We start from the raw sequence: 24,928 nt of genomic DNA on the forward strand, positions 1-24,928 counted from the left end.
GGGAAGAGACTGTCTAGGAAGGAGTATGGCAGAAAGAGATCTAGGAGTCATAGCGGACCTCAAGCTAAATATGAGTCAACAGTGTGATACTGTTGCAAAAAAGCAAACGTGATTCTGGGATGCATTAAAAGGTGTGTTGTAAACACGACACGAGAAGTCATTCTTCTGCTCTACTCTGAGCTGGTTAGGCCTCAACTGGAGTATTGTGTCCAGTTCTGGGCACTGCATTTCAAGAAAGATATGGAGAAATTAGAGAGGGTCCAGAGAAGAGCAACAAGAATGATTAAAGGTCGTGATAACATGACCTATGAAGGAAGGCTGAAAGAATTGGGTTTGTTTAGTTTGGAAAAGAGAAGACTGAGAGGGGACATGATAGCAGTTTTCAGGTACCTAAAAGGGTGTCATTAGGTGGAAGGAGAAAACTTGTTCACCTTAGCCTCTAATGATAGAACAAGAGGCAATGGGCTTAAACTGCAGCAAGGGAGATTTAGGCTGGACATTAGGAAAAAGTTCCTAAATGTCAGGGTGATTGAACACTGGAATAAATTGCCTAGGGAGGTTGTGGAATCTCCATCTCTGGAGATATTTAAGAGTAGGTTAGATAAATGTCTATCTGGGATGGTCTAGACAGTATTTGGTCCTGCCGTGAGGGCAGGGGACTGGACTCGATGACCTCTCGAGGTCCCTTCCAGTCCTAGAATCTATGAATCTATGAACCTATGCATCAAAGGGAAAGCAGCTCATTAGAAGCTAACCTAGAAAATTAACAAAACAAACCCAACTTCTTTACAGTGAACATTTCAGGTAGCTGATGTGATTCCGAGCACAAGGAGGGTCTCCCTCCGTTGGAGACTCACCATGGAAGCAAGTTTTTGGTAGGAATGAAACACAACAAACTCTAGTGGCTGCTGCTATCACATCTGATTCAAATATTATCTGTGAGCACAAAGGTCAAGTCAGAGGGCTGTTGAGCACATCTCCTGCTCCTCCAGTCCTTGAGAGAAGTCATGATCATCAAGGCTTCACAAATGGGTAGAAGAGACCAAAGGAAAGGCCGGGGCACTCCCTCCACTAGGAAGGGAGGGCAGGAGGGGTTAATTTTGTGGGCTTTCCTGGGGGACTTTCAATCAGATTCTTTGAGCAGAAGTTTGCGCTCCTCACCAACAGCAGCAGGGCATCCCACCAGCAGAGCCAATGATCTACACTCTGTGGTAGGCCGGTGCCGTCCATGGGATGGTTGTGTGCCTGTGCACTGGCCCTGGGGCTCTTGCTTCCATTCATGATGATGATGAATCTGCACTTCCAGCTGCTCCCAGCACCCTCACCCCCTAGAGAGAAACCCCAGTGCACAAAGGGGGACTGCGAAGAGCTAATTCAGTCTGAGGGCTGGGGGATGGAGGGTGTATTTTTCACTTAGCCCCATCTCCATCTCCGCTCCTGGATGCCTGGCCCCACACAGGTTCCCCTGTGGTGTGAAGGGAAAGGGGAAAGGAATAGTGCCCCTCCCTTCCGTGCTGGAGCGAGATCAGTGTGTAGGGGCATCCTGAAGGGCCACATTCACTGACCTGCTCCGGATACTCCATGCTGCTCTGCTGATGCAAAGCAGCTGCATGTGTTGCTCAAGTGCCCAGTGGACTACGTGTACAAGCTGCTATGAACGGCAGCACAAGGTAGCCAGGTAGCCATGGCAGTGTCAATCAATGAGCTGCTGCCCTGCTAACACACCTCACAGGAATCCGTCTCTGGCTGAAGAGTAGCAATAAACAATGGTTGTCTCCTGCACCCCACTCATCCAACAGGGTCTGAACTCTACTCTCCAGGGAGATGTACTTCAAAGCCTGCTTGGGCCCATGCAGTGATGATGATGATGATGATGATGATAGTATTGTCATAACATTTTTCCCAGATTTGGACCTTAGCGTCCAAAATATGGGTGTTAGCATGAAAACCTCCAAGCTTAGTTACCAGCTTGGACCTGGTAAAGCTGACACCAGCCAGGGATTTATACAGTGCCTGGTGCACTGTGGTCTCCCCAAAACCTTCCCTGGGGGACCCCCAGACGCAGATGCCTTGAGTCTCACAACAAAGGGGAATAAACCATTTCCCTTCCTCCCCTCCAGGTGTTCCCTCCCTGGGTTCCTGGAGAGATACACAGAAGCAAGCTCCGTGAATCTAAACAGAGGGACTCCACCCTCCCTGTTTCCAGTCCTGGAAAACAGAAGTACCGAGATAGCTGATCTCCCTTCCCTCTTACCCAGAGGGTATGCAAAGTCAGGCTAGTAAATCTAACACAAAGGGATTTTCCCCCTGACTTCTTCCTCCCACCAATTCCCTGGTGAGCTGCAGACTCAATTCCCTGGAGTCCCCACTAAAGAAAAACTCTAACAGGTCTTAAAAAGAAAGCTTTATATAAAAAAGAAAGAAAAGGACATAAAAATGGTCTCTCTGTATTAAGGTGACAAATACAGGGTCATTTGCTTACAAGAAAAAAATGAATAAACAGCCTTATCCAAAAAGAATACAATTTAACACATTCCAGCAACTACACACATGTAAATACAAAAGAAAACAATATAAACCTATTGTCTTTCTATCCTTGTACTTACAACTGGGAAACAGAGATTAGAAAGCCAGGAGATAGAAAAATCACTCTCAGAGCTGAGAGGGTCAGACACAAGACAAAGAACAAAGAACTCACACCCAAAGTTCCCTCCACCCAGATTTGAAAAAGTCTTGTTTCCTGATTGGTCCTCTGGTCAGGTGTTTCAGGTTACTGGTGTTACCCTTTTACAGGTAAAAGAACATTAACCCTTAGCTATCTGTTTATGACAAGTATACCTCACCCTTCTATAGCACTGATGACAGGAAGCCCAGAAAGTGGTGCTGCTGCTGCACTAATTTAATTAACTCTTATCACAGACCCATGAAGGTACTTTAGGTTGACTGTTTTCGCCATGTTGCAGACGTGGAATGGAAACAAAGTGATAAGTGACTAGCCTGTGGTACCCAGGTTAACTGCGGTGCTAGAACAGAATTCCGGTCTCTTGCCTGCTGGTCCCGTGTTCTAATCTCTGGACCAAGTTCACTCCCATGTGTTTTTACCCATTCTGCACTGACCAGGAAAGACATCCTCAAACCATGCTAAAACAGGGTCAGCTAAATAAGCTTATTTTTATAATGGAAATGAGGCCTTTAACGCGACCATTATTTAACATGGGCAATCTAAGACCTCACTTCTTTAATCAAAGTCAGTGGTACTGAAGCATGTGGTTAGGTGTTTTGCAGAATCAGAACCTAAGAAACAAATCACAGCTGAAGCTAAACCACTTTTAAAGCGTTGTTGTTGCTAATGTTTGCACTAGGCCAGGCTGTTTTTGACAGGCACGGTGTTTTGTGGGAGGAACCATGGCAAGAGTAACAAGAGCAACTTTCAACAGTTAAAATTAGAACCAAGTGCCCAGATCACCAGCTGACATAAGCTGGCTGAGATCCACTGAGGTCTTCACACCGTATCAGAATCTGACCTAAGCTATACAAAAGGATTTGAGACACATAACTAGAACTTTCAAATCAACACCAGGTTCTCATTATGGAAACTTTGGAGATATCTCTCAATATTCAGAAAGTCCAAGGGAATGGAGAGGCATAGGGGATATGTGTGGATGGCAGCTTGGCCAAACCTGTAGGAAAACCACGCTTACCCACAGAGAATTCTCCAACCATCCATGGAAAACATATGATTCTTGCTGGAGATTCAATACCTAGAAGAAGAGAAAGAATATTCTCAGGGGGACCGGCAGACAAGAGGACAGTGTGCTGACTTCCCAGAGGCATGGCATAAAACATCACTCTAAGATTGGATAGGATTTGAAGTCTATGGGCTTGGATAAACTGGTGATGGTTCACGTCGGTACTAATGACACTGTGTTGTGAGATATCTTGCAGATAGCAGATGACTTCAGGGAACTCAGAAGCATGCTGAAGAAGAAGAATGTCCAAGCAATCTTCTCTGAGATCCTTCCTGTCCCATGAGCAAAGGAAGGACTCAGGCAGAAAATTCTGGAAGAGAACTGCTAGCTAGAGAAGTGGTGTAGAGTGGAGGATTTGGGTTTTGTGGAACTCTGGTCCACCTCCTGTAGGGAGAGGAAGCTGGATAGTTTGGATGGCCTCGACTCAGTAGAAGAGAGACCAATATCCTTGGGGACAGACTGGCTTCAGTTGTCAGGAGTGGCTTAAACTAACAGCAAAAGGAAAAGGTAAAAAGAGGGAAGATATGAGCACTTAGCACAAATTCAAGATGTTGAGAAAAAAACTAATCAAGAAACAAAAGAACATGAAGAGAAGAAATTCCTGAATTGCCTATATGCCAATGGTAGGAGCTTAGGTAGCAAAAAGAAGAAAAGGAAATGTTTATTAGCATAAATTAGCATAAATTGAATCTAGTTAGCATTACTGAAACCTGGTGGGATGATTCACAATACTGGAATGTTGAAGTCAATGGTTATAATCTATTTAGGAAGCAATGAGTGGGTAAAAGGGGAGGAAAGAATGACACCTTATGTGAAAAAAAATGGCATTTTCTGTTTCTGAGTCACTGATAACTCAGAAGAAAATGATCCTGAATGCTTATGGATCTCTATCCTAACAGATAAAACACAAGATGGGGTCTTAGTTGGTGGCTGCTAGAGACCCCCAGATCACACTAGGGAACAGTATGACTGCCTCATTACATCTATCTATATGTGATAATTGGGGACTTCAATTTAAGTGACATATGATCAGATGTCATCCTGCCAGTAATAACGAGTTTGGAATTTCTAAACATTACACATGACAGTTTCCTAACTCAGAAAGCACTGCAGCCAACACAGAGAAGTTCTATATTAGACTTTATTCTACCAGATGAAGAGGAACTGATCACAGAAGTAAAAGTTAACATTAGTTTGGGTACAAGTGATCATGCCTTGACTACATTTATATGTGCAAGCAGAATAAAGGCCAGACCAGTAGTATATATCCTGGTGCTTTAACAGGGCCAGTGTCCCAAAGATGAAAACAAGTATGAGCCAAATCAGCTGGGAGGAATAATTTAATCAGAGAAATGTGAACAATCGTTGGGAATCATTTAAGAGCACCTTACTAGATGCCCCTAAAGCCACAACTCCAAGGAAGGAGGCTGTGCTGGTAAAAAAGTGACCTAATTTAGATGGGAGGTGAAAGCAGCCCTGAAATAAATAAATAAATAAATAAATATAACAAATGGAAGAAAGGGGAAATAGTAATGAATATAAATCAGAAGTTAAGAACTGTAGAAAACTGAAAAGAGAAACCAATGGACACAAGGAGAAATCTAAGGCCAGAAGAATCAAGGACAAGATAAAGATTTTTTTTTTTAAATACATTATGAAAAAAAAATCTTGACTATAATACTGGTCTGTTACAAGGTAGAGATGGTAGAAATATCAACAGTAACACAGAAAAGGAAGAGACATTCACTAAATATTTCTGTTCTGTAATTGGGGATAAAACAGATGATGCAGTCTCATGATATGGTGATGATAACACTATTTCCATTCCACTGGCACTCTGGAGGCTGTAACTCAGATGTTATTAAAGTCAGACATTTTAAAATCAGCAGGTCCAGATAATTTGCATCCAAGAGTTTTAATAGAGCTGGCAGAGGAGCTGACTGGACTGTTTATGTTGATTTTCAATGTCTTGGAACGCTGGGGTAGTTCCAGAAGACCTAATGTTGTGCCAATTTTTAAAAAAGGTAAACTGGATGATGCAGGTAATTTACAGGCTGTCAGCCTGACATTGATCCTGGGCAAGATAATGGAGCGGCCGGTATGGGACTCAGTTAATAGTGAACTAAACGAAGATAATGTAATTAATACAAATCAATATGGGTTTATGGAAAATAGAACCTGTGAAACTAACTTGATATCTTTCTTTATGAGATTTCAAGTTTGGTTGATAAAGTTAACATTGTTAATATAATACATTTAGACTTTTGTATAGCATTTGCTGTGGTGCTGCATATTTTGATTAACAAATTAGAATGATATAACATTACCATCGTGCACATTAAGTGGATTTAAAAACTGGCTAACTGATAGGTCTCAAAATGTAACTGTAAACAAAGAACTATCATTGACCAAGTCTGTTGGGGGCGGGGGGAGAGGTTCTACAGAGTTCAGTTCTTGGCCCTGTGCAATTTCACATTTTTATCAATGACCTGGAAGAAAACACAAAATCATCAGTGATAAAATTTATAGATGATTAAAAAAACATGGAGGGAGTATTAAATAATGAAAAGGGCCAGTAATTGATACAAAGTGATCTGGATCTCTTGGTAAACTGGATATAAGCAAACAATATGCATTTTAATACATCTAAATGTAGTCTAGGAACAAAGAATGTAGACCATGTTTACCAAATGGAAGACTCTATGGATAAAATGATTGACAAAGATTTGGGGGTTGTGATGGATAATCAGCTGAACATGATCTCCCAGTGTGACACTGTGACCAAAAGAATTAGTGCAGTCGTGGGATGTATAAACAGTGGATTCTTGAGTAGGAGCAGAGAGGTTATTTTACCTCTGTATTTGGCACTGGCGCAACTGCTGCTAGAATACTGTGTCCTGTTCAAGAAGGATATTGATAAATTGGAGAGGGTTCAGAGAAGAGCCATGAGAATGAGGAAGGATTAGAAAACATGCTTTGTAAGACTGAAGGAGAGCAATCTATTTAGCTTAACAAAGAGGAGGTTAAGGAATGACTTGATTACAGTCTACAATTACCTACATGGGGAACAATCCAACAGAGGAAGGTGTGACACAATCCAACAGCTGGACGTTGAAGCTAGTCAAATTCAAATTGAACATAAGGCACACATTTTTTAATGGTGAAAGTAATTGACTAATGGAACAATTTTCCAAGAATTGTAGTGGACTCTCCATCACAGTCAATGTTTAAATCAAGACTGGATATTTTTCTGAAAGCTCTGCTCTAGGAATTATTTTGGGGAATTTCTCTGGCCTGTGCTATGAAGAAAGTCAGACTAGATGATCACAATGGTCCCTTCTGGCCTTCAAATCTATGATTCTATGAGACATAACTGAATCTCATATTTTAGTAGTAGTAACACATATTAATAGGCTCTGCTGAGTGGCTACATGAATCTTTAGGGCTATCATATGAAAAACTCTAAAGTTACTTTTTAATCTCATCTTCATAGACATTTTGTGCTATCAGGATTGTCCATCACATTTGCAGTACACACATTTTGCACAGGCACAGGTATCTTGATGTTTAGTAACTGCTTCTGAACTCATTTCAATCCATATTAGATTATGATCCTGCGTACTGGCATTGTATGCACTTCACACTGTATATTTCAGATTCAGATACAAAGGCAGAAGTTTCAACAGTTTCTGACTCAGACTCTTTGTGCCCAGTATACTACAGAGCTTACTAAATTCTTTTTGTTTGAAAGAGAAATAATTATACCCAAGGTAATTTGAGTATGCGTAAGAACTGGTGTTGAGTTGCAATGATATAGCTTGCTCTTTTTTTTAATACAGGCAGAATATGCCATGAACTTTTCATCACTACAATGTATATTATTGAGGCCAACTATTTAACAAGATTTTTAACACAGAGACATGAATAGAACAATGCTCAAGCCAACCTTAACTGAATTAAAAAGTTACAAGAGATAAAATTCTCATGCTTCAGGGCATCCCTGTTTATGTGTGCCCCTCGTCACAGCTGCCGAAAGCACAGCTGATCAGGTTCATGATGGGGGGTTAGATCCTGTGGTAAATAATGAAGTATAAGCCATTGCTGGAGGCAGGATAATGAGGCAGTCTGTCTAATGGTCTGTTCCAATGTAGCGATTCTCATGTTACTACAACCTTAGTGCCACAAATGATGCACATTCAAAACAAAACAAAAAAAAATGCATTTGAAAGCAGCTCATGAGACAGAAATTTCTTTCAATATCTAGATCTAAACTAGCAACATTAAGATGAATGATAATAATGCATTAAAACTATAGCTAGAAACAGGACAAACATCAATAAGGACCGTAACAAAGTCTACACACTGCTGCAGTCTGTCAATGTACTATTGTTCACTTCACGGCACCCAATGGTGCGCTAGCCACCGCACAAAGCTATGAGACAAAGCAGCTCTGGTCCCAGGGAGCTCACAGTCCAACGTCAACAACATGAGACAGACTAGAAAAGCCATCCAGAGTGGCGACGGTTACTGCAGCGCTTATTATGGCCTATTGCATCTGGTTTGAATATTCCAGAATGGAACATGGTGAATGCTGAAGCCCGGGTTTGCCAAGCACCTGAGCGCTTTTGGATGTTTAAGCAGGTTGGAAGTTGAAGTCCCATTGAAGTGAATGAGGTTTCACCAGGTGGTGAAATGCTTTGCGGAGTTGGGCTGTTAGTCCGGCACTGGGCCTTGGTGGAGCCCAGCAGACACCATGCCAGCCGGGGCAGCTGCTGTGCGGAGAGCTGTGTCTGACTAACATCTGCTCAGGAGGGAACCACTGTCTATGTGAGAAGGCACATGCAAGACCCATTCAGACCACTGCCTCCGCAGGGCCTGCCAGCCATGCAGCCACATAAGTGCCAGATGGGACAGGGGTCTGTGACATGGAAACGGATGGACACCAGCAATGGACTTCACACAGACAGACCCCAACCCCCGGCTAGCTGGTAATAGCGGGTCGGTGTCAGATACAAACCCGTGACCCAAGAGCCATCTGCCTCCCAGTAGCAATGCTCCGAGCCATCCCTCGGAAGCTGGTTTTCAGGGCTAGTTTGCACCTAGATTCTACAGAGGTGTGTGGGGCACGGGAGGGCTCAGGGACCTAACCCCACCCCTGGCCACACGGCCCATGGAACAGCAATGTCTGACTGTGACTCTCGTGCTCAGGGGGCAAAGACGTGCTCACAAGGTCGCCATGATGCCCAATGACCTTCCGAGGGTGACCACCTGTCCTGAATGGGCGGGACAGTTCCGAAATGCAGTGCTCAAGTCACAGTCCTGGGCTGAATGACTCCGGGATGGTATTTGTCCCAGATTCCACGGACAGCACAGCCTCTTCCCAGTGGGGGGAGAGGGCTGAGATGGGCCTTAGTCCCTCCTTGTCAAAGCCTCCCCCCCGGGCCAGGCCAGAAGCCAGAGCTAGGCAGTAGTAAGAGCTGCCCAGAGAGACCAGGCTGCTATGGGGAGTCCTGGACCCTCCACCTCGGTGGGGAAACAGGGGCAGAGGCCAAGCGGGGGGTGGGGGCTCAGGGGAAGAGGGGAAGGGGCGGGACGTGTAAGAGTAGGAGCAGGGGTGGGGCCACACAGCAACCGGGGCTCCTGCATGTGTCCTGCTTTTGTCTTTTAAAAAGATGGTCAACCTAGGCCTGCCCTATTCCCCAGGGGCGTGCAGTGCTCACCGGGCTGGGTGGTGGGGGTGGGGGGCAGAGCCTGTTATCCCTCCCGCCCCTCACACACACTCTGGGGGTGGAGGCAGAGCTTGTTATCCCCCCCCCACCAGACACACACAGACACACACACTCTGGGGGTGGAGGCAGAGCCTGTTAACCCCCCCCCCAGACACACGCAGACACAAACATTTTGGGGTGGAGGCAGAGCCTGTTATTCCCTCCTCCCTCGACACACACAGAAACAAACACTCTGGGGGTGGAGGCAGAGCCTGTTATCTCCACAAACACACACACGTGTGCACACACACACATACGTACACGTGCGCACACGCACACGCACACACATGAACACCTGTGCACACACACGCTTGCAGAACTGGGTCAGCAATGCAGGGACAAAAAGCTTCACCCCACTCCTGCCCCACTGGAGGGGTTAGCGTTCAGTGACACAGGGAAAGGGCAGAGCTGAGCCCCTAGATGTGCCTGCAGAGCTCATAGATTCATAGACTCTAGGACTGGAAGGGACCTCGAGAGGTCATTGAGTCCAGTCCTCTGCCAAATACTGTCTAGACCATCCCTGATAGACATTTATCTAACCTACTCTTAAATATCTCCAGAGATGGAGATTCCACAACTTCCCTAGGCAATTTATTCCAGTGTTTAACTACCCTGACAGTTAGGAACTTTTTTCCTAATGTCCAACCTAAATCTCCCTTGCTGCAGTTTAAGCCCATTGCTTCTTATTCTATCATTGGAGGCTAAGGTGAACAAGTTTTCTCCCTCCTGCTGATGACACCCTTTTAGATACCTGAAAACTGCTATCATGTGCCGTCTCATTCTTCTCTTTTCCAAACTAAATAAACCCAGTTCTTTCAGCCTTCCTTCATAGGTCATGTTCTCAAGACCTTTAATCATTCTTGTTGCTCTTCTCTGGACCCTCTCCAATTTCTCCACATCTTTCTTCAAATACAGTGCCCAGAACTGGACAAAACACTCTAGTTGAGGCCTGACCAGCGCAGAGTAAAGCGGAAGAATGACTTCTCATGTCTTGCTCACAACACACCTGTTAATGCATCCCAGAATCACGTTTGCTTTTTTTGCAACAGCATCACACTGTTGACTCATATTTAGCTTGTGGTCCACTATAACCCCTAGATCCCTTTCTGCCATACTCCTTCCTACACAGTCTCTTCCCATTCTGTATGTGTGAAACTGATTGTTCCTTCCTAAGTAGAGCACTTTGAATTTGTCTCTGTTAAACTCCATCCTGTTTACCTCAGACCATTTCTCCAATTTGTCCAGATCATTTTGAATTATGACCTTGTCCTCCAAAGCAGCTGCAATCCATCCCAGTTTGGTATCATCTGCAAACTTAATACGCAAACTTTCTATGCCAACATCTAAGTTGTTGATGAAGATATTGAACAGAGCTGGTCCCAAAACAGACCCCTGCGGAACCCCCCTTTTTATACCTTTCCAGCAGGATTGGAAACCATTAATAACTACTCTCTGAGTACGGTTATCCAGCCAGTTATGCACCCTCCTTATAGTAGCCGCATCTAAGTCATATTTGCCTAGTTTATTGATAAGAATATCATGCGACACCGTATCAAATGCCTTACTAAAGTCTAGGTATACCACATCCACCGCTTCTCCCTTATCCACAAGACTCGTTATCCTATCAAAGAAAGCCATCAGATTGGTTTGACATGATTTGTTCTTTACAAATCCAGGCTGGCTATTCCCTATCACCTTACCACCTTCCAAGTGTTTGCCGATGATTTCCTTAATCACTTGCTCCATTATCTTCCAGATGCAGCAGGTGCAGGGTTAAGGTCTGAGTGGGACTTTCACACAGCAATGAACCAAAGCCGTTACCCCTTGTCCCGGGCAACAGGGGCTGTGAGGAGCCGGCCCAGGCTTCTCTTTGTCCCTGATGTGTTCCATGGGCCAGTTGTGCCGCGTGGGCTGGGGGGATCAGGGCTAGGTCTCAGGTGGAGGGGAGCAGCCGTGTGACAGGACCGGCAGGAAAGTGATGATCCTGCGGAGAAAAATAAGCCCTTTCTGAGGTGAATGTTGAAGCCAGACATCTTGTGGCTTCGTCCCCCCGCGGCAAGACCCAAGGAAGCCAGGCCTCAGGCTGTGTGTGGAGGGTGTTTGTGGCTGGATGGCAGGAGAGGGGGTAGGGTGAGGCACACACTGAGGACAGAATTTGAAGGGTAATGTGGCCACTAAGGCTCTGTGACAGCAGGCCCTGCTGAATATCCCTGAAGCACCGAGGAGGGCCCGTTAGGAAGGCACCCAGGCCCACAGGCAGATGCAGCAAGAAAGCTCACCCTGCCCCCCCACGCTGCTCCTCAAACCAGCCCAGGTTATTCCTTTCCATCCCCTGTGCTCATGGGCGGCTGATGGGAGCCACAGCAGCTCCCTGTGAATAATTTACAAAATGAATAATCTGGATCAAGAGCCCAGAGAATAGGGACCCACAGGGCCATCACGGAGGCTCTGTAAAGAGCAGGCTGCTGCAGTGTGCAGGAGCATTCGGCTCCTGGGAACACTGCTACCAACACCTCCTATAAACCTCAAAGAACCTCAGAAAACAAATGCAATTTTTTCAGAGCAGCTTTTCTCCCTCCCACAGCACCCTCCATGGCAGCCAATTAACTGGCATTTGCAGAGAAGGAATAAGGAAAACAACAGCAGAAGGGGCATGAAAAGCTAAGTCACAAAACCAGAGCCGCAAACAGTCAGTGAGGACATCTACACTGGTGAATACAAGCGTGGAGAGGAAGGCAGCATCGAGAATGAGAAGAGATAAGGCCGAGGAAAGAAGAGGAATACATGACAGTTAAAGTTAATGGGGCTGCTGGACTCGTAAAGGGTTTATCTCCGTTTCAGCGGTAGCTGCGTGCCTGTTCCCAAGTGCAGAATGTAACTGGATCGTGCTGCATGGATGGAAGAGTGGTGTAAGCAACTTCCCAGCCTCGCAGTCCAGCTCTGCAGCAGGCTAGCCAGTCCAGAGCCCCGTACTGCAAGGACTGAGGAGCTCTCCCCCTTCCTCATCTGGAGCAATGGAGCCACAGGAACAGAAGCCTCCTGCAGAAGGGCTTCCCACCCACTCTAGCAGCCTTCGCAGGATCTCAGAGGGCTGGGTTACTTCCGATGGGCCCTGGCTCCTCTCCTGCCTATCAGCTCTCTTTCAAGTATAATGAATTAAGAACAGCTCTGCTGCGGTCCAGAAGGGGAGGAGTGCAGACTAGGAAGGCTTAGTCAGCCAGACTACAGAGACCCATCACACAGCTTGCTGCAGTTCTAATGAAATGTCATTTATTTCTGCACACGGGGACACAAGACGCTAGAAAGATACAGCAAGAGTTAATTCATCCATGAGCATCATCCCTGGTGGATTTGTTTTGCCCTGTATCTTAGCGCTCTTGATTTGGTTTATTCTGTCTGATCAGCTCTTGTTGGGGCAAGTTACTCAGAAGTGTGTCATATGGGATCGCGGGAGCTGAGCACAAGGACTCCAAAGACTCTGAGAATGCAAAACTCATAATTTAGGGGCACAGAGCAGGTGCATGTTCCAGACAGAGACTGCTGTATCATCACATTCCATAAACTGGGCTCAATGAGACTGTTCTAGAGATCAGACACAGAAAGCCGGGCATGAAGCATAATCTTCTCCCTGCTCAGACAAAGACAAAGGCAATTGTGTGTCCTGTCTTATTGCCACACACTGAATACAGCCTTGAGGGGGCATGGTCCCCGTTCACTGTGCAGCTCTTAATGTCACTGGGAGTGGTGTCTCAGAACTCTGGTTCTCAGAATATGGTAATTAACTACTTCAGGCTAATGCAGTAACATCACTAACTATGAATGAATAAATCTGAAGACTGAAGGTCTATGTTTCTAAAGGAAGCTCTAACGAGTCAGTGGCATATCGGGCAACCAATTCTCATCTCTCTGTGTCTGCTCTACTCCCACCACTTCTCTTGCAGGCTACCTTGATATATCATGTGTTTTAGGTTAGGGTTGCGCCGTACAGATGGTTATAATGAAACACAGCGGGACAAAGTGCCAAGCAGGTCAGGATACAAACCGTATATGGCATCTCTGCATTCACGTGGATTAGGGTTGCCATGTGTCCGGTTTTCCATGGGAACACACAGTCAAACAGGGACCCTCCCCAGCCCAGTGAAAATGAGCGAGTGAGTGAGAGTGCTAGCAACACTGAGATGAGAATACCTTTGGACCGTTTGTCTGGAAGATCTGAATTACAGTTCAGAAAAAGAATAGGCATTTAGATGGGAACAGGAACAACCAGACCAGACTAGTAAATCTTAAGAAAAGATAAAAAAACAAATGAGCATTTGTAAGGGCTGCAAACCCCCCTGCTTCAGGGCCTGAGCTGCCCTGTAACTGCTGGAGGTCAGCTGGGAACTTTCTGTGGGGCAGCTGTGGGGTTTCCTGCACCTTGCTCTGCGGTATCAGATACTGGACAGGTCAGAAAAAAGATCCTGGATCAAATGGACCTCGGGTCTGAGCCAGTCTGGGAATTTGTTTCTACATACAGCGATTGCATTCTAATAGATCCCAGAGGTGGTACTATAGTCCTCTCTGAACAACAGAAACAAGTAAGGCCATAGCATTCATATCTCAGCTCTTGAATATCAGCTCAGCACATGTAAACCCCCAACACCATCCCACAACACTAGGCCATGTCTTTCCCCTCCTGCCCTTATCTCAGCTGAAATTGATCATCTACTTTACTGATTTATAAGATGAGGAAGCTGGACTACAATTGTCCTTCTGACTTGCTGTAGCTCTTTGATTCATTTCTGCCATGTACATTGGCCAAGCCGGACAGTTTCTATGCAAAAAAATAAATGGACACAAATCTGACATGAGGAATCATAACATTAAAACACCAGTAGCAGAACATTTCAACTTCTCTGGTCACTCAGTAACAGACTTAAAGGTGACAATTTTGCAACAGAAAAGCTTCAAAACAGACTCTAACGAGAAACTGCTGAGCTTGAATTAATATGCCAACTAGATACCATTAACCTGGGTTTGCATAGAGACTGGGAGTGGCTGGGTCATTACACATATTGAATCTATTCCCCATGTTAAGTATCCTCACAACTTCTTGTCAACTGTATAAAATGGGTCATCTTGATTATAACAACAAAAGTTTTTTTTTTTCTACCGCTGATAATAGCTCCTCTTAATTAATTAGCCTCTTACAGTTGGTATGGCTACTTCCACCTTTTCATGTTCTCTGTATGTATATATATTTCTTACTATATGTTCCAATCTATGCATCTGATGAAGTGGGCTGTAGCTCACGAAAGCTTATGCTCAAATAAATATGTTAGTCTCTAAGGTGCCACAAGTACTCCTGTTCTTTTTGCAGATACAGACTAACACGGCTGCTACTCTGAATCTCAAACTTTTAAATCTTCCTTAATGTAACAGTTTTTCCAGGTCCTTGATCATTCTTGCTGTCGTTCTCTGACTTCCTCTACTTCTGAACTCTCGTATTTCAGATGGGGTGATGATGAGTATTGCACACAGTATTCCAGATCAGGCTGTACCACTGATTTATACAAAACAGTAATATTCACCATATTGTTAACTATCCCATTCATAATGGAATTTAACATTTTGTTTGTTTGTTTTGACTGCAGCTACACGCCGAGCAGAGATTTTCATTGACCTGTCTATGGTGAGACCTTTCTTGAGTTGATACAGTGAATTTAGTATCCTGTAAAGTGTATGAGTAGTTTAAAATTTTACCCTTTAATGTGTGTTGCTTTGCATTTATCAACATTGGCTATTAGCCAGGATGGGCAAGGATGGTGTACCTCATCTCAGTTTGCCAGAAGCTGGGAATGGGCCACAAGGGACAGATCACTTGATGACTAGATTTCCCTCTCCTGTGCTGTGGCTGGCTATGGTCTCACAGTGACATGGAGCACTTATACGTTAAAGCACATCCATACATTAAATTTCAGTTCAGAGCTGCTGCAAGGAGAAAGGGAGAAGTCGGTGATACCTTAATTTGTGCTGTAAACAGGTGGTCTACGAACCAATATATTTTATTTTATTCTCTGGTTAGGCCTCAATTGGAGTATTGTGTCCAGTTCTGGGCACCGCATTTGAAGAAAGATGTGGAGAAATTGGAGAGGGTCCAGAGAAGAGCAACAAGAATGATTAAAGGTCTTGAGAACATGACCTATGAAAGAAGGCTGAAGGAATTGGGTTTATTTAGTTTGGAAAAGAGAAGACTGAGAGGGGACATGATAGCAGTTTTCAGGTATCTAAAAGGGTGTCATCAGGAGGAGGGAGAAAACTTGTTCACCTTAGCCTCTAATGATAGAAGAAGCAGCAATGGGCTTAAACTGCAGTAAGGGAGATTTAGGTTGGACATTAGGAAAAAGTTCCTAACTGTCAGGGTAGTTAAACACTGGAATAGATTGCCTAGGGAAGTTGTGGAATCTCCATCTCTGGAGATATTTAAGAGTAGGTTACATAAATGTCTATCAGGGATGGTCTAGACAGTATTTGGTCCTGCCGGGAGTGCAGGGGATTGGACTTGATGACCTCTCGAGGTCCCTTCCAGTCCTAGAGTCTATGAGTCTATGAGTCTTTTAAGTCTCCTAATTAAATAAGATACATGGATTGAGATGGTTGCTAGCAAATTTCAGGCCACACAAACACAGCACACATTTTTTAACTGACCCGCTCAAGCGTTGCCTACGTTTTCATTTTCAGATGTGCGCACGGCATTAGAATTATGCACTTGCTCTCACAAAATGAGCCTTTCAATGTATTTACGTATTATTTTGAATGGAACAGTAACTTTTGCTCACTTTCTAGGCTTTATTGTTTCAACTCATGTAGCTCATCTAAAACTAATTTAGATGTTTCACTTAAACATTAGTTTTCTCCACGTTTCAAAGCAATCACAAGGAAATGACTTATGAGTGTACATGATCATAGAAAAGCCGTTTCACAGCACCGAGATAAAGCTTCACAAGGAAAATGAAGCTATGCACAGGACTGGGAGGACAAGGTTACAGCGCACATCCTGCCTCCTGCGTCTAACCAGGGAGTCACTCCTGGTCCTACTGGACCCTGATCTGCCCACAATGGTCCTTACATCTACAACCCACAGCATCAAGTCTTGCAATCCCTACCCTGGGGAAGGAAACGCGATGGCCTGAGGAAGGCATCAGCTCCCCATAAACCACTCCCTGCACTGGCTGATTACAGAATCCATTTCAAGGTCAGTGCATTGATTTTCAAAGCCCTGCAAAGTACCGGCCCCAGAGATGCCTCTCCTTCTTCAACAGTGATCTTGTATGACAGCTTCCTTCCACAGCAACAACAGAAGAAGATGCATATCGATGAGACACAGATGCATTCCTGCAGGACCCAGCTGTACGGAACCCATGGCTGGATGACATAGGAGCAATCACAAAGCCAGCTGCACTGAGAGCTGGCTGCAAAATCACAGCTCTCCTGCTATAACCCACTTTCACGCAGATCATCGGCCACACACTGGGTTAGGTGACCAGACGCCCCTAGATTAGAGGCTTTGTCTTATGTAGGCAACCATTGCCTCCGCTGGTCCTGATTTTTCCCACTTGTTACACATCCTCCCCCCACAATGGAATGAATCCCAATAATAATTTTAAACTTGCTCATGTCATCGGGAAGGTATTACCTCCATATAGGGGACAGTAGTGAGACGTTACCAAATACTATATGAAGTTCCGAGGTTCACATTTCACAAGGACATTGACAGACTAGAAGAGGTTCATAAAAGAGCTACTAGAATGACCTGAAGTCTGGAAACCAGGCTTTAGAGTAAGAGACTAAAGAAGCACAATCGACTCAGTTTATCCAAGAGAAGGGTAGAGGTGACGTGACTGTGGTCCATAAGAACACTCATGGGGAAGGGATTTCTGATACTGGAGGGTCCTTGATTCTAGGAGAAAAGGGCAGAAAAAGGAGCCTGCTGGTGAGAGTTGAAGTTGAAGCTCAGAACAGAAATAAGATACACATTTTTAACAGTGAGGCTAATTAAGCACTGGAAAAGCTGTCCAAACCACGTGGTGGATTTGCCATAACTTGCAGGTCATCGTAAATGATCTTCTCTGACACAAGCACAAGCCTGGGCTGGAAGCAGGAGTCTCCAGGTGGAATTATCTGGCCTGTGCTATGCAGGAGGTCAAACCAGATGATCCCAATGTTCCCTTCTGATCTGTGAATCTATGAATAGTTTCAAACCAGGTGCTGATTCTACTCTCACTTACACTGGTGCAAATCAGCGCTGACTCCACCAAAGCCAAGTTAGTTACACTCATGTCTAACTCTTATGAAGAAAGGGGACTTGTCCCTGCAATGGCTAAGCCTTTGACAGTGTTCTTTGGTTTCATTATGGAACACAATACATATACCTGGCTCTCCCATGCTGTTTCAGCCATCTCACCACCACAGGCGCTAGCTCGCTCGTTCTCTCTCACATCCAACCACCCTTAACTGCAGCCACCTTGTAAGAGCCAAGAGGATCTCTCCCCGCTCACCTTAGACTGCCCACTGGGCAGCAACCTGGCCAGCTCCTTCCTCCTCAGGGGGAGTTGGCTGGTTCACTTCCCACCTCCTGCTTCTTGATGGGGAAGGACTCTGGTACCCTGCCTGCCAACCACTGCACCAGTGGGACTGGGCATATGCTCAAGAGCACTTCTTGGTTTTTCATTCACAGTTGTTATAGAGCCTACACTGATGCATTGCCATAAACACGCTCCATGAACCCAGCCTGAGAGTTTCTAATGCAGATTTTGGGTGTCTTGTCAGGACACCTTCTTAGGCAACAGGTTAAGAAGAGGGCTCTATATTGGATTGTTCTAATGGCAGCCTATTACCTCTAAGCATCCCTTCCCCACATCGCAGCTGTCACTCTATCTGGGAGAAGATGTGTCAGAGCAGGAGGGGTTGTGGTGTTGTAGCAGTTGATTTCTCTTTTCATGGTTCATCTGCTTCATGAGAAACTAAATTTCCCTAATCTATTTGTAATCCTCAATGTAATTTGCAAGTTTAAACCCCTGCTATTTGTGTATCTTTTTTCTGCTAATTTTGCTGTAACCCAAAACATACACACACACACACATGTGCTCAATGTGCGGTGAGCCTCACTTTGATGATATTACCCAAGGCAGAACTGCTGGGTTTTCTACTGACAGATACACAAATATTTATGACCTATGCCATATGGGGAAGATAAACCACAACTTCCCCCCTTCCCTGTGGCAATGAGCTCTGAGCAGTGCTAGCACTTCCCTGACTCTCATCCACTCCTTTGTTACCCCCCAGCCTGGCTGGCAAAGCACCTTGTTGGGTAACACAAGGAACGAAAACAGGTTCTGGGCGCTGGTGTGCAGCTGTGTTATTCATTCTGAAGAGCGAACAAGAGTGTGTGTTTTGTCCAGTGATCCCGAGCTGTTTGTACTACTAAGAGGCAAACTGGCTTGGTGAGGCCAGTAACTTCTCTCTCGCTCGCTGTAAACCAAGGAAAATGCCCCCCTAATGCAGCTTAATGAATGCACAGTTAAGGCTCAGGATTTAAATGCCGTGAGTAAGCTGAGTTCTGGCCTGGTTTTCATCAGAGTGCCAGTCAGGACAGAAGCTGGCCCAGTTCTCACCTCAGATCCCCAAGACATTTTCCACATTAGCCATTATGCCCCTGTGATGCAGTAGGGACTGTCTGTGTGGGGAGTGGGAGAGCAGGGGAGGACTTTAGGGGATGGACGATGCCAGGGCCTGTAACCTGAGCTAGGTAAGGGAGGGGAAAGGTCAAACACCTTTGCCCGGGAAGGGGAACAAAGGAAGGGAGTGGCAGGAGGGAAGCAGTTTGAGTTTGGGCTTGGGGCTGTGTGGGTGGAATTCAGGGTATCCTAGCTAGGATCCAAGCACCCTGAAAGCCCAGAAGGACTCGGTGGAGGGGTCCTGACTGTGCCTGCAAGCTCTGCTGTAACCGGTGTTCCTGTTGTCCAATAAACCTTCTGTTTTACTGGCTGGCTAAGAGTCACTGTGGGTCCCAGGAAGAGGGGTGCAGGGCCGGACTCCCCACACTCCGTGACAACTGGTGGCAGCGGAGGGAGATACTGCACCCCGTGGACGGCGCTTCCTGCAGTAAGTGACTGGGGAGCAGTAAAATGAACGGGTGGTTAACCCCTGGGAGTGTGTGCCCAGTGAGAAGGACTTTGCAGTAACAGGGTCCCCCGAGGGATTGCAGCGAGCGGTCCCAGGGGCGGAGGAGTCTGCAGCTCGACCCTGGCAGAGAGGTGGTGACCTCACGAAGGGCTGGTGCACTAGGGGTCCCCCTGGAAACCGTGGGGAGCGGCGAGCACCCCGGCCTGTGAGTGGCCAGCAGGAAGATGTATGCCAAGCGGCGCAAGTGTGACCTGCTGGAGCTGTGTAAGCAGAGGGGGCTGCACCCAGGGAGGCTCAGCAAGGACCAGCTGATTGCCCAGCTGGAGCAGGGAGACCGCATGAATGAACGGAGCCCTGTCTCTGAGGGAAGCAGCCGAGAAGATGCAGCGCAGGCACCAGTGACTGTCCCCGCTGGGAGTGGTCAGCCGGCGGACGAGGGCTTCCCGAGACCCCCCCTTCCTAGGCGTAGAGGAAGGGTGGGGAGGAGCCCAGTGTATACCGAGGGCACCGTGACACCCCCGGCCAGCAGGGGAGCCCCACGGCGAAGCTCACCCCCCAGCAGGGGATCCTCCCGGCAACGCTCAGCATCCGTGGAGCGGATGCGGCTGGAATATGAAAGGGAGCTGAGACGGGAGGAGCTCGAGTTAAAGAGGCGAGAGCTGGAGAAGGCGAAACAACGTGAACATGAGCTGGAGGAGAAGGCGAAACAGCGTAAACATGAGCTGGACCTGGCCCGGCTGAGGAGCAGTGAGGCCCCGGCTGCGGTGAGTGAGGGGGGACCCAAGCCTACAAAGAGCTTTGATAAGCACTTGCTGCCCCGGCGTAAGGAGGGGGAGGACATAGATACCTTCCTGACGGCTTTTGAGAATGCCTGCGAGCTGCACAGGGTTGACCCTGCAGACAGGATTGCAGTTCTCACCCCCTTACTGGACTCCACAGCCGTGGAGGTGTACAGCCGACTGAAAGGGGCGGAGGCAGGGGACTATGAACTGTTCAAACAGGCCCTGCTCCGCGAGTTTGGGCTGACTCCTGAGATGTACCGGAAAAAGTTCCGGAGCCAGCGTAAAACCCGTGAGGTCACATACCTACAACTGGTCAACCGGGCGCAGGGGTATGCTCGCAAGTGGACAGCTGGGGCCCAAACTAAAGAGGACCTGCTTGACCTATTTATACTGGAGCACCTGTACGAGCAGTGCCCGTCCGACCTGAGGCTGTGGTTGATGGACCAGAAGCCGGAGAACCCGCAGCATGCAGGCCAGCTGGCCGACCAATTTGTGGACAGTCGGGCAGGGGATGGCAGGGAGGAGTCTCGAAGGAGCAGGCCTGCCTCAACGCAGAGAGAGAGTCATCATGGGACCTCCCAAAGGGGGCCTATGGAGAACCCCCCCCCAAAAGGGGAACATCCAGCGGCAGGTCCCTCCGACCCACTCAAGGGGACCCACGAGATATGGGCTGCTATCGCTGTGGCCAACGAGGTCACATACGGGCCCAGTGCCCCAAGCTCAGGGACAGACCAAGCAGACCCAACCCGCAGAGGGTGGACTGGGTAAAAACCCAATCGGAGGAGGGGCTACGTTCCCAGGAAAGGGGGGTTGGCAACATACCACCTGTTGATGCTCCCGGTTCCGGGTTTTTGGTTTACCGGGTGGGCGCGGGGCTGCCCCTCCGGAAAGAGTGCATTGTTTCCCTGGAAGTGGATGGGAGGAAGGTCACTGGGTACTGGGACACGGGCGCAGAGGTGACGCTGGCCCGGCCCGAGGTGGTGGCCTCAGATCGGATGGTGCCCGACACCTACCTGACCCTGATGGGCGTGGGCGGGACCCCATTCAAGGTACCCGTGGCAAGGGTACACCTGAAATGGGGGGCCAAGGAGGGCCCCAAGGATGTGGGGGTACACCAATATTTGCCCACTGACGTGTTAATGGGAGGGGACCTTGAGGACTGGCCTAGTAACACCCAGAGTGCCCTGGTCGTGACTCGTAGTCAGAGTCGGCAAATGGCACTGCTCCCCGACAACGGGGAAGGTACTCGACCTGAGGTGCAGGCCCCTAACTCAGGGAGCGGGGAACGCCCAGGGGCACGGTGCAGAGAGGCTGCGGCCTCAGACCCAGCCAGCAAGAGAGAGCCGGTCCCCATTCCTGTCCCAGCTGCTGAGTTCCAGGCCGAGTTGCAGAAAGATCCCTCCTTGCGGAAGCACAGGGACCGGGCTGACCTTAGTGCGGTACAGACAATGAGGAGAGGTTGCAAGGAGAGGTTCCTGTGGGAGAAGGGGTTCCTGTACCGAGAATGGGCTCCCCCAGGGGAAGTAGAGTCATGGGGGATCAGGAGGCAGCTGGTGGTTCCCCAGAAGTTCCGTCACAAGCTGTTGTACCTGGCCCATGACATCCCTCTCGCAGGGCACCAGGGAATCCGGCGCACCAGGCAGAGGCTGCTACAGAACTTTTACTGGCCTGGGGTCTTTACCCATGTCCGACAGTACTGCCAATCCTGTGACCCCTGCCAGAGGGTGGGGAAGGACCGGGACAAGGGGAAAGCGGCTTTGAGGCCTTTACCCATCATAGAAGAACCTTTCCAGAAGGTAGCCATGGACATAGTGGGACCTCTCAGCAAGACGACCCGGTCAGGGAAGAAATACATCCTGGTGGTCGTGGATTTTGCCACTCGCTACCCCGAGGCTGTGGCCTTGTCCTCTATCGAAGCAGACACAGTGGCAGATGCGCTGCTGACAATTTTCAGCCGGGTGGGGTTCCCCAAGGAGGTCTTAACGGACCAGGGGTCCAACTTCATGTCGGCCCTGCTCCGGTCCTTATGGCAGAAATGTGGGGTCCAGCACAACTGGGCCTCAGCGTATCACCCCCAGTCCAACGGGCTGGTAGAAAGGTTCAACGGGACGCTGAAGATGATGCTAAAAACATTTATGAACCAGCATCCGCAAGATTGGGACAAGTACTTACCTCACCTGCTGTTTGCGTACAGGGAGGTACCCCAGGAATCTACTGGGTTTTCACCTTTCGAACTGTTGTATGGAAGGCAGGTGAGGGGGCCCCTAGACCTGATGAGGGACGAATGGGAGGGGAAGGCCGCTCCCGAGGGAGAGTCAGTGGTGGAGTATGTCCTGACCTTCCGGGAAAGACTGGCCGAGCTCATGGGCCTGGCCAGGGAGAATCTGGCCCGAGCCCAGAGGAGGCAGAAGGTCTGGTATGACCGCACAGCACGAGCCCGTACCTTCGCCACCGGGGATCAGGTGATGGTTCTTATCCCCGTGAGGAGAAACAAACTCCAGGCCGCCTGGGAAGGGCCCTTCAAGGTTATCAAGCAACTGAATGAGGTAAACTATGTGGTGGAGCTGTCAAACCGGGCACATCACCGTCGGGTGTACCATGTGAACATGATGAAACCATACTATGACAGGGGGAATGTGGTGTTGGCCGTGTGTGGACATTGGGAGGGGCAGGGAGATGACCCCTTAGTGGATCTATTCCCTGGGACAAAAGCTGGTTCCCCCCTGGAGGCGATTCCCCTCTCTGAGCAACTGACCCCGGGCCAGCACGCTGAGATCAGAGGGGTGCTGCATCTGTACCGACAGCTGTTTTCCAACCAGCCTGGACGCACTAATTTGACTGTCCACCGGGTGGAGACTGGGTCACATCCCCCTATAAGATGCTCCCCTTTTCGGGTCACTGGTAAAACTGCCCAGGATCTTGAAAGAGAGGTCAGGGACATGCTGGCTTTGGGGGTGATCCAGCCGTCTTCCAGCCCTTGGGCCTCGCCAGTGGTGCTAGTCCCCAAGAAGGATGGGTCAATCCGGTTCTGTGTGGACTATCGAAAGCTCAATGCCATCACCGTATCTGATGCCTACCCTATGCCCAGGCCTGACGAGCTCCTAGACAAGCTAGGAGGTGCTCGGTACCTCACCACTATGGATCTTACCAAAGGCTACTGGCAAGTGCCGCTGGACGCAGATGCCAGGCTGAAATCGGCCTTTATCACCCCTCTGGGGCTCTATGAGTTTCTGACCCTGCCCTTCGGCCTCAAGGGAGCGCCAGCCACCTTCCAGCGCCTGGTGGATCAGCTACTGAGGGGGATGGAGAGTTTTGCCGTGGCGTATATTGACGACATCTGCATCTTCAGCCAGACCTGGGAGGACCACATGTCCCAGGTTAAACAAGTCCTAGACCGACTCCGAAAGGCTGGGTTAACCGTAAAGGCTGAGAAGTGCAAGGTGGGGATGGCCGAAGTATCTTACCTGGGCCATCGGGTGGGGAGCGGCTGCCTGAAGCCGGAACCAGCCAAGGTGGAGGTGATCAGAGACTGGCCTGCTCCCCAAACCAAAAAGCAGGTACAGGCCTTTATTGGGATGGCGGGGTACTATCGAAGGTTCGTGCCCCACTTTAGTGCCATAGCCGGCCCCATCACTGAACTATGCAAAAAGGGGAAGCCAGACAAGGTGATCTGGACTGAGCAGTGCCAGGAGGCTTTCCGGGCGCTGAAGGAGGCTCTGGTTAGTGGCCCAGTTCTGGCAAACCCAGATTTTGACAAACCCTTTATGGTGTTCACTGATGCCTCAGACACGGGACTGGGGGCAGTGTTAATGCAGGAGGATGAAAAGGGGGAGAGACACCCCATCGTGTACCTGAGTAAGAAGCTGCTACCCCGGGAACAAAGCTACGCAGCCATCGAGAAGGAATGCCTGGCCATGGTGTGGGCCCTTAAGAAACTAGAGCCATATCTCTTTGGGCGACACTTCACCGTGTACACCGACCACTCTCCCCTGACCTGGCTGCACCAGATGAAAGGAGCCAACGCCAAGCTCCTGAGGTGGAGCCTGCTCCTGCAGGACTATGACATGGACGTGGTCCATGTGAAAGGAAGTGCCAACCTGACAGCGGATGCGTTGTCCCGGAGAGGGGGCCCTGAACTTCCCCAGGTCACTGGGCAGAGTGACCCCGCTCAGTTCAGTCTCGAAGGGGGGAGAGATGTGATGCAGTAGGGACTGTCTGTGTGGGGAGTGGGAGAGCAGGGGAGGACTTTAGGGGATGGACGATGCCAGGGCCTGTAACCTGAGCTAGGTAAGGGAGGGGAAAGGTCAAACACCTTTGCCCGGGAAGGGGACAAAGGAAGGGAGCGGCAGGAGGGAAGCAGTTTGAGTTTGGGCTTGGGGCTGGATGGGCGGAATTCAGGGTATCCTAGCTAGGATCCAAGCACCCTGAAAGCCCAGAAGGACTCGGTGGAGGGGTCCTGACTGTG

At 48.2% G+C, this 24,928-nt stretch overlaps 1 protein-coding gene across 11 annotated transcripts in view; it reads right to left on the minus strand.

The window, feature by feature from the left end:
- Positions 1-24,928, minus strand: part of LRFN5 (leucine rich repeat and fibronectin type III domain containing 5) — a 170,240-nt gene that overhangs the window by 40,286 nt on the left and 105,026 nt on the right. For 7 of the 11 annotated variants that reach the window (XM_050954673.1, XM_050954675.1, XM_050954670.1 and 4 more), the window contains exon 2: positions 11,218-11,501. The exons of the other annotated variants lie outside the window; for them this stretch is intronic. The gene's annotated coding sequence lies outside the window, so the exon portion shown is untranslated. The remainder of the gene's footprint in view (positions 1-11,217; positions 11,502-24,928) is intronic. 11 annotated transcript variants of the gene reach the window in all.

Source organism: Gopherus flavomarginatus, chromosome 5, assembly GCF_025201925.1.
Source record: "Gopherus flavomarginatus isolate rGopFla2 chromosome 5, rGopFla2.mat.asm, whole genome shotgun sequence".
In the NCBI taxonomy this organism is placed as follows: Eukaryota; Metazoa; Chordata; order Testudines; family Testudinidae; genus Gopherus; species Gopherus flavomarginatus.